The sequence below is a fragment of the Petaurus breviceps genome, unplaced genomic scaffold (assembly GCF_028583685.1).
Source record: "Petaurus breviceps papuanus isolate PSGF00001 unplaced genomic scaffold, PetGlider_PUasm1.0 76, whole genome shotgun sequence".
Classification (NCBI taxonomy): Eukaryota; Metazoa; Chordata; class Mammalia; order Diprotodontia; family Petauridae; genus Petaurus; species Petaurus breviceps.
The window spans coordinates 24,438,019-24,445,794 of record NW_027186473.1 but is presented as its reverse complement, the minus strand read 5'-3'; the positions used below and the strand labels follow the sequence as shown (position 1 = coordinate 24,445,794).

General features: G+C 38.8%; 1 pseudogene; it reads left to right on the top strand.

Moving 5' to 3' along the window:
- The first annotated feature begins 1,096 nt into the window (after positions 1 to 1,096).
- The window catches only part of LOC138174917 (suppressor of SWI4 1 homolog), a 63,997-nt pseudogene continuing 57,317 nt past the window's right edge, over positions 1,097 to 7,776 (top strand).

The following is a 7,776-nucleotide window of genomic DNA, read 5'->3' as shown; positions in this document are numbered from 1 at the left end:
TTTTCTGAAGGTCTCACTGGAAGCCTGCATTGTAGAAATCTGTATCAATCTAATAAGGGTTTATTAATCACCTACTATGTACAAAACACTATGATTCATACTAGGGATAAAAAGACAAAAGAAAAGGCAGTTTTTATCCTTAAGGATGTGCATTCCATAGCAATATCCATGAGGGGTAGATTTTTTCTGGTTGACACATGCAAACTTTTAACATTTAAGATTAACCTAAAAAACCATAATATTAGAATAAAGCAGAGGACTATTGTGTCCTGTCGAAATCTGTACAAGTTCCTATTTAGAACATATTGGGAGTTGATATTTGGGCCTTCATTGCATTCTATTTCTTCAGTGGGCTTCAAAATGATTGGAAGCCTTTGAACATTTAGTATCTCCAGCCCTTATTAGGTCATTGGAAAAGAAAATAAGCAGACTCCTCCTGCTAACTCTTAAGGGATTCCTTGAACTCATCTTCTTGAGTTGCCATATTTTCCAAAAAAAATTTACCCAGATCATTTAAGAGGCCCTCAAATGTGTCATGGATGAGGCTCTCCACTGAGCAAACATAATTTGTTGTTTGCCCCCATAGCTGGAGGCCCTGTGTGTCTTTGGAAGTTAAGATAGGGGCCAGTATGAACCAGACTAAAAAACTGTTTGTACGTCTGGGACCCTTGTAGATAAGCAGATCCTACTATCTTTGTGGTTTGATAGTTCCCAATGGAAAAGAATGCTGCTTTTGTCATCACTTTTCTCCTCCCCTTCAGGAGGGAACTAATCCTTTCCCCACCCCACTGCTCTTTTCCTCCTTCGGAGTCTTTCCCCTTTAGGATGAGATTCCTGTCCTTCCTCTGCCCTTTGTTACAATTTCATAAATATGCAAGCTTCTGTTTGGATTGTGAGCCCCTTGCACCTGGAGTTCCACATGCACATTCATTTCTCTCATATTAAATTCAGTTGCAATGCATACCTCATTGACATGTGATTTGTTGTTGTTATTGTTAACATAACTCAGTGCTGCCAGTCTCAGTTGAAGCAGACCTTGTGCTAGTAGTGCCTATATCATGGGGAGGTCCAGGAAGCACCAGTACCAGAAGTGTGCATGTACAGAGACCTGTGTCAGTGCACAGTACCTCATTCCTTCTTGTTCACATGTGGCTCTGCTCCCCTGAGGTGTGCCAGCTCAGTCTGGCCTTGTGCCAGGTCATGGGACCAACCCTACATCACTGAATTTCTGCAGCTTCGCCAGCCAAATTTTCTTAAGGATTGTGTGGCTGTGATTGACTCTCTTGGTGTCTCTCACTTGCTCATCTTCAGCAAAACAAAGAATGGACATTTAGACTAATCCAGCTTTCTGGGGAATGCTACTTTGACCTTCCTGGTACTCCCTACTACTGGACGTTGTTCCCCCCCTGCTCTGCCACCAGATGTCCAAGTAGCAATTCTTGCAATGACCATTCTCAGTGCTCAATGGCTTTGGCCCCCATGAAATTCACATGAAGCTCACTGCCTCTGTGTTCCAGACCATGGTTCCATCCTTCAGCATGAACAAGGTGGACCTGAACTGTGTGAATTATTGCTTTCTTTTTAGCTACAGCCACAACTTCCCCAAATTCCAATTTGGACAGTATAACCTAAAGGTTGTCCCTATGCAGGTCATTCAGGGAATGAAAAAAAAAATTCAGCAAGAAAAATTCCCAAACATGAGTCACTTAGAGAATATCAGACTGTCGGAAAGTGAGGCAGAAGCCTGTGCTAGAGTTGGGAACATGAAGGCTGAGCACAATGCCTTAGACATACCAAGAGTGGCCAATCCCAGGATGACCGTGATGCTCATCATGATCCAAGAGTTCATCAGAGATGGAAATGCCCTCTACCACAGTCTTGTGCACAGGTGTGAGGAGGAGCTGAGGCCACCAGAGAACAGGCTGAAGGCTGAACATGACTTCAGGGGAGAAAAAGAAACAGATGGAGGCACATTAGAAGTTGAACCTGGAAGGTTTACAGTGTGTAAAGTTACGAGGTGTAGACAAGGGGGGATAGGAACAGTGTTTCAGAGGACTCTGAAAAGCTGTCTGGAGCATCCCATATGTATGAAGAGGAAGACAGCAAGGCAGGGCATTTTCTTTTTTTTTTCTTCCCTTAATAGGATTTAATTTTTTCCAATTACATATAAAAATGATTTTCAACATTCATTTTTGTAAAATTTTGAGTTCCAAATTTTCTTCCCTCCCCTCCTCCCTCTCCAAAACAACAAGCAGTCTGATATAGGTTATACATATACAATCATGTTAAATATGTTTCCCCATTAGTTATGTTGTGATGGAAGAATTGGAACAAAAGGGAAAATCCACAAGAAAGAAGAAACAAGCAAAAAAAAGTGTAAATAATGTGTTATGATCCACATTCAGACCCCATAGTTTTTTTTTTCTGGATGTGATTAGCATTTTCCATCAAGAGTCTTTTGAAGCTGTTTTAGGTCTTTACATTCCTGACAAGGTCTATCAAAATCATTCATAACACATTGTGGTTGTTTCTGTGAACAGTGTTCTCCTGTTTTTGCTTACTTCACTCAGCATCAGTTCATGTAAGTCTTTTCAGGTTTTTCTAAAATCTAGCTGCTTGTCATTTCTTATAGCACAATAGTATTCCATTATATTCATATATCACAATTTGTTCAGCCATTACCCAATTGATTTGCATCCCCTTAATTTCCAATTTTTTTGCCACCACAAAAAGAGCTCACATAAATATTTTTGTACATGTGGGCCCTTCCCCCTTTTTAATAATCTCTTTGGAATACAGACCTAGTAGTGATATTGCTGTATCAAAGGGTATGCACAGCTTTGTAGTCCTTTGGTCATATTCCCAAATTGCTTTCCAGAAGTGTTGGATCAGTTCACAACTCCACCAACAATGCATTAGTGTTCTAATTTTCCAACATCTTCTCCAACATTTATTTTTTTCCTTTTCTGTCATATTAGTCAATCAAATAGGTACCTCTGAGTTGTTTTAATTTACATTTCTCTAATCAATAGTGATTTAGACCATTTTTCCCTACGATTATAGATAGTTTTAATGTCTACATCTGAAAATAAGGCAGAGTATTTTTACCAAATATTCAGTGAAGAGGCAGATAAGGATATGTTACCACAAGTGAAATAAAAGATGAACCAATGAGTCCTCTGGACAGCCACTCTCGAATGTCCACTGAATAGGAAGAGGTAGAGATTAGCATCTTTGAGTAACCAAAAGCAAACAGCCCAAATGAGCCACAACTGGCCATTTCCTTTGTGTTCAAACCCAGGGCAGAGGTTTAGCTTCTTAGACGTGGAGGAGGAGACACTCAGCAGCAGCAAGAGCCTGAAATTAGCTGAAAGATGAACTAATTGTCATTTTTTTCTCTTCTGGGGAAGGGATAAATACATTCAACATTGTGGCTTCTAAGAACAGGGGAACAGTTTCCTCCCCCTCAACCCCCCTTATCCTACCCTCACTCTTCTAAATCTAATCTGTAAGGCTTCTTCATCAGGGAGGAAGGAGAATTGAAGTAAGAGGTCTGGTTTCCTGTCTTGACTCTTGGTTGGGAAGGAGAGTAGTTCCCCTTTCCTGAGAATTGTCAGGAGATATGACTGATACAGATTGTCTCCAAGTTAATGATCTATTGTGGGGGGAGGGTAGGACAACCCAAGAGTTGTCTCCAGGGAGGAAAAAATTTGTGTAAAAAATAGCCCAGTGTGAAATCACCAGAGCTACCCACAGAGCAAGTGGGAACATATGTTTGCTAGCTAGGACATCCCAAAGGACACTGGGCAATTAATGGGGAATGGGTGTTGTCTGATGAAGTATATGAACTGTCAAGGATGAGTTGGGGAGTCTGTGACAGTTTCCACTTGCCCAGGTTCTTGATTAGACAATGTTAGGGCTCACAGAAGGGGGTCTTGGATAGTATGGAGTCTGGATATACAGATGATAGAAAGTAATGAATTGTGCTTTTACATCCTTTATAAAGAAACAAATAAAAAAAAGAAAACTTGAAAGCATGTTAACAGCCAATAGGAGCTCCCAGGGATCATTACTCTATGGGAACTGGACCAAGTTAGATCTAATTCCTTTGCACAGTCTTTATGATGTTCATAAAGTCTTTATGATGTTCATTTTAGCCATGATGTAACTTTCACATTCTTTAAAGAGTCCTAAAGATACCTTTCCTTAGTTGAGTTCAGCATTCACACCCACTACCCATTATAGGACGTATCATTTGGTGTTCCAGGGATATTACTAAGATTCTGATAAGAAATCCAAAACCTTATGGAAAAAGGGTCAAAAGGTAATCTCCTCGTCAGTGTGTGAATTGGGAAAGAGAGAAAAGGAAGACACAAACTCTTCTCATTCTCCCTCTCTCCCAAATGAACACATCTCACGAACTTAGCTGTAATTACTCTCTTCTCTCAACTCCACAACTCACCCTTGTCAGTTCAAATACTTCATCAGACAGCACCCACTCCCCATTAGTTGCCCAGTGTCCTTCCGGATATCCTCTGGGATACAAGGTTCAGGCTAGCAAACACTTGCTCCCACTTGCTCCATGGGTGGCTCTGGTGATTTCACACTGGGGTATTTTTTACACAAGTTGCTTCTTCCCTGGAGACAACTCTTGGGTTGCACCCGCCCCCCCCCCCCAATAGATCATTAACTTGGAGACAGTCTGTATCAGTCTCAATTCCAAACTAGCATGCTGATTTCATATAATCCCCAAAGGTATGTGACTGAGTCTCTTCAACTAATCCCAATATACTTCTTGTCAAATTCAGTTGAAATGAATTTGATTTAAGAAAAGTCTAGGCCTTATTCATATTTGGTTTATAACTCTAATTCATTTGAGAAGTACATGTGATTTCTCCTTTATATACACATACATATAGCATAAAGAACATATATATGTGTGAATGTATAGTATGTATAGCTTATGCATATATATGTTTAGTGTGTAGTCACATATTAAACATATGTATATCACCTTTTGAAGTAATTATAATAGATTGTAAAGTTGAGAAAAAAGCATTGTAGGTCCAAATGACAATATGTCTGATATTGGAAATGGTTCAGAAGGAGGAGTTTTGAGCCTCAAGAGTTTGGCTTGTATACAAATGGACAGGACTGAAAGCTGAACAAAGTGCCAAGCACATGCTTCCTCCTGACCTTTTCTTCACCATGCCATTTATGTGAGATTAAACTGCAAGGATTCTAGGTATGGCAGAAAAAAGAAAAAAAAAAACACAACTTGAGTGTTTGAATTACACTGATTTTATTGTGGTCCAGGTAAGTGAAGCAAATAATTTTTTTTTCACTTTTTCCTTCTCAACTTTTGCTGATAAAAAGGTGCTAAATATAGCAGCCTCATGTCTGTGTGAATAGAACCACTTCCTGATCTAGAAATAGCAAGCAATAAGATAGTTATAAATCCAATCCATTCTAATCCTGTGGAGAGAGAATTCTTATTGTCATTGTTGTTAACAGCAGAAATAGCCATCTAAATGACAAATATTTTTAGATTCACCAAGCGTTTTCCTTATAGAATCTCTATGAGCTTTTCTTGGAAGTTGAGTGAGATAAAATTGTGTAAAACATAACAGTATTAGAATAAATTAAAAAGTAGATTTTTTTTTTCCTCTTGAGATGTATTTCCAAGATGCAGAATATTTAGCACAGGTAATGACTTGATCTATTTGTTTAGGACAGTCTGCCTCTCTGGTATTGGATTTGCATCAAAGAAAATATCACCATTCTCACAATTGAAATATCAAAGCATGGCATTTATTGGGCGAAAGATAGATTAAAGAACATAGCACATATGAACCACGGAGTCACCACCTCCACCCAGTATTTCCAAATGGTAGAGTACCTAATGACAGAGAGGGCACCTAACATTCACTTCTGAAGAGATAGACAGTCATTATTTTGGACCAATGATCTTAAGTAAAATGACTTCAAAGATAAATTCCCTCTTCCATGGATTTCCTTTAAGAGCATGAGCCCCTAGAAATCCTGGGCCAATCAGTAACACAGTACAAAGGAATGATCCAATCAGGATCAAAAACTGTATGATGACTTCTAAGATGGTAAACATATAGGTCTAGCCGGTTGTTATGCCGATATCGAGCATTATAATATCTGGGTTGTGTAAACATAGGAAGTTGTTAGGGCAGGGCGGCCAGGTAGCACAGTGAGTAAGAGCACCGGCTCCAGTGTTGAGAAGACCAGGAGATTGAATCCCAGGCTCAGACACTTAGCACCCACCCAGAAACACCTGGCCCTGTAACCTTGAGCAAGTTACTTAACCCCAATTGCTTAGGAGCGGCCAGGTGGCTCAGCGAGTAAGAGCACCGGCTCCAGTGTTGGGATGACCTGGATCAAATCCAGTCTCAGATACTCAGCACCACACCCAGAAATAACTGGCCATGTAACCTTGAGCAAGTTACTTAACCCCTATTGCTTTAAAAAAAAAAGTTGCTAGGGAGAGGTGAACCATACAGGCATTTCAAAGCCATGAAACAAAAATAGTCTTTCACAAATGATAAATCATTGGTTTATATGAGTCTAAACTAGGTCCTCTGAAATGCTACAAAGAACAGATCAAGCACGTCGAGTCAATCACATAAAGCCCTATTTTATCATCCTTAAACATTTCACATTTAAATCTTACATTTGTATAACAATTAGAAAATACCATATCTATATTGTCATTTAATCCTCACACCGACTTTGTGAGGTAGTGTTAGTACAACTATTATTTGTTCTAATTTAGGGATAGAGGAACAGACACTCAGAGAGAGAAAATGAGCACAACTCAAACCCAGGTTTTCTGATTGTAAATCCTATGGCCTTTCTATTATTCCACATTGCTTTTCAATTTCTATTTGATTCTGTGGCATAAAGAATATTTCAGTGACTGATACAAGAATATTGTAATGTTATTTAAAATAAACTGAAAAAGAACATAATGGGAAGTTCTAGCTTTGATAAGTATCATTCAAAGATAATTCATATACTTTAATGATTGAAATGAGGAATAGCATAATTGATCTCTGTTTCTGCAATCTTTGTTATTTGTAATGCACAACAGAGTCAAATTAATGTCACCGCAGCCCTTAAGAGGCAACAAAAAGGTAAAACAATGAACCTCAAAGTAATTAAATCTGTGTTCAAGTCCTGCTTCTGCCACTTACTAGTGGTTCAATTATAACATAGTACCTCAATAAAACTCAATTTCTTCATCTATAAAATGGGAGTGATAATGAAGGCAATATGCCACATTGCAATATTGTTTGTAAACTTTACAGTTTATGAAAGTTGTAGCTGTAACTGTGGTTCATGTACTTTTACTCATCATGTCTTAGCCTGTTCATTTTGTGCTTGTACGTCAAAATCTCCAATTAGAACAAATTCCCACTCTAGTAAAAAATCTACATGAAAAAGGTCTCTGTGACCTAGTGGAAAGTACACACTTTTTTCAAGCATTATTAGCTATAACAAAACTTTTCTATACTAAAACAAGCAGGTGACCCCTTTAGAATTTATTTTAATATGGTTTGACCTGATAAGACTAGTACTGTTTTCTCTAAATAAAAATGGATGTTCCCTCAGAGAAACGTATTGGCACCATTAACAGTACCATCCTTCCTGGGAAGTCTGGGTACACACAAGCAGATGTTCAGAGTAAATTACTCACCCAGGAAGAGCTATGTTACATCTCTCTCTCTCTCTCTCTCTCTCTCTCTC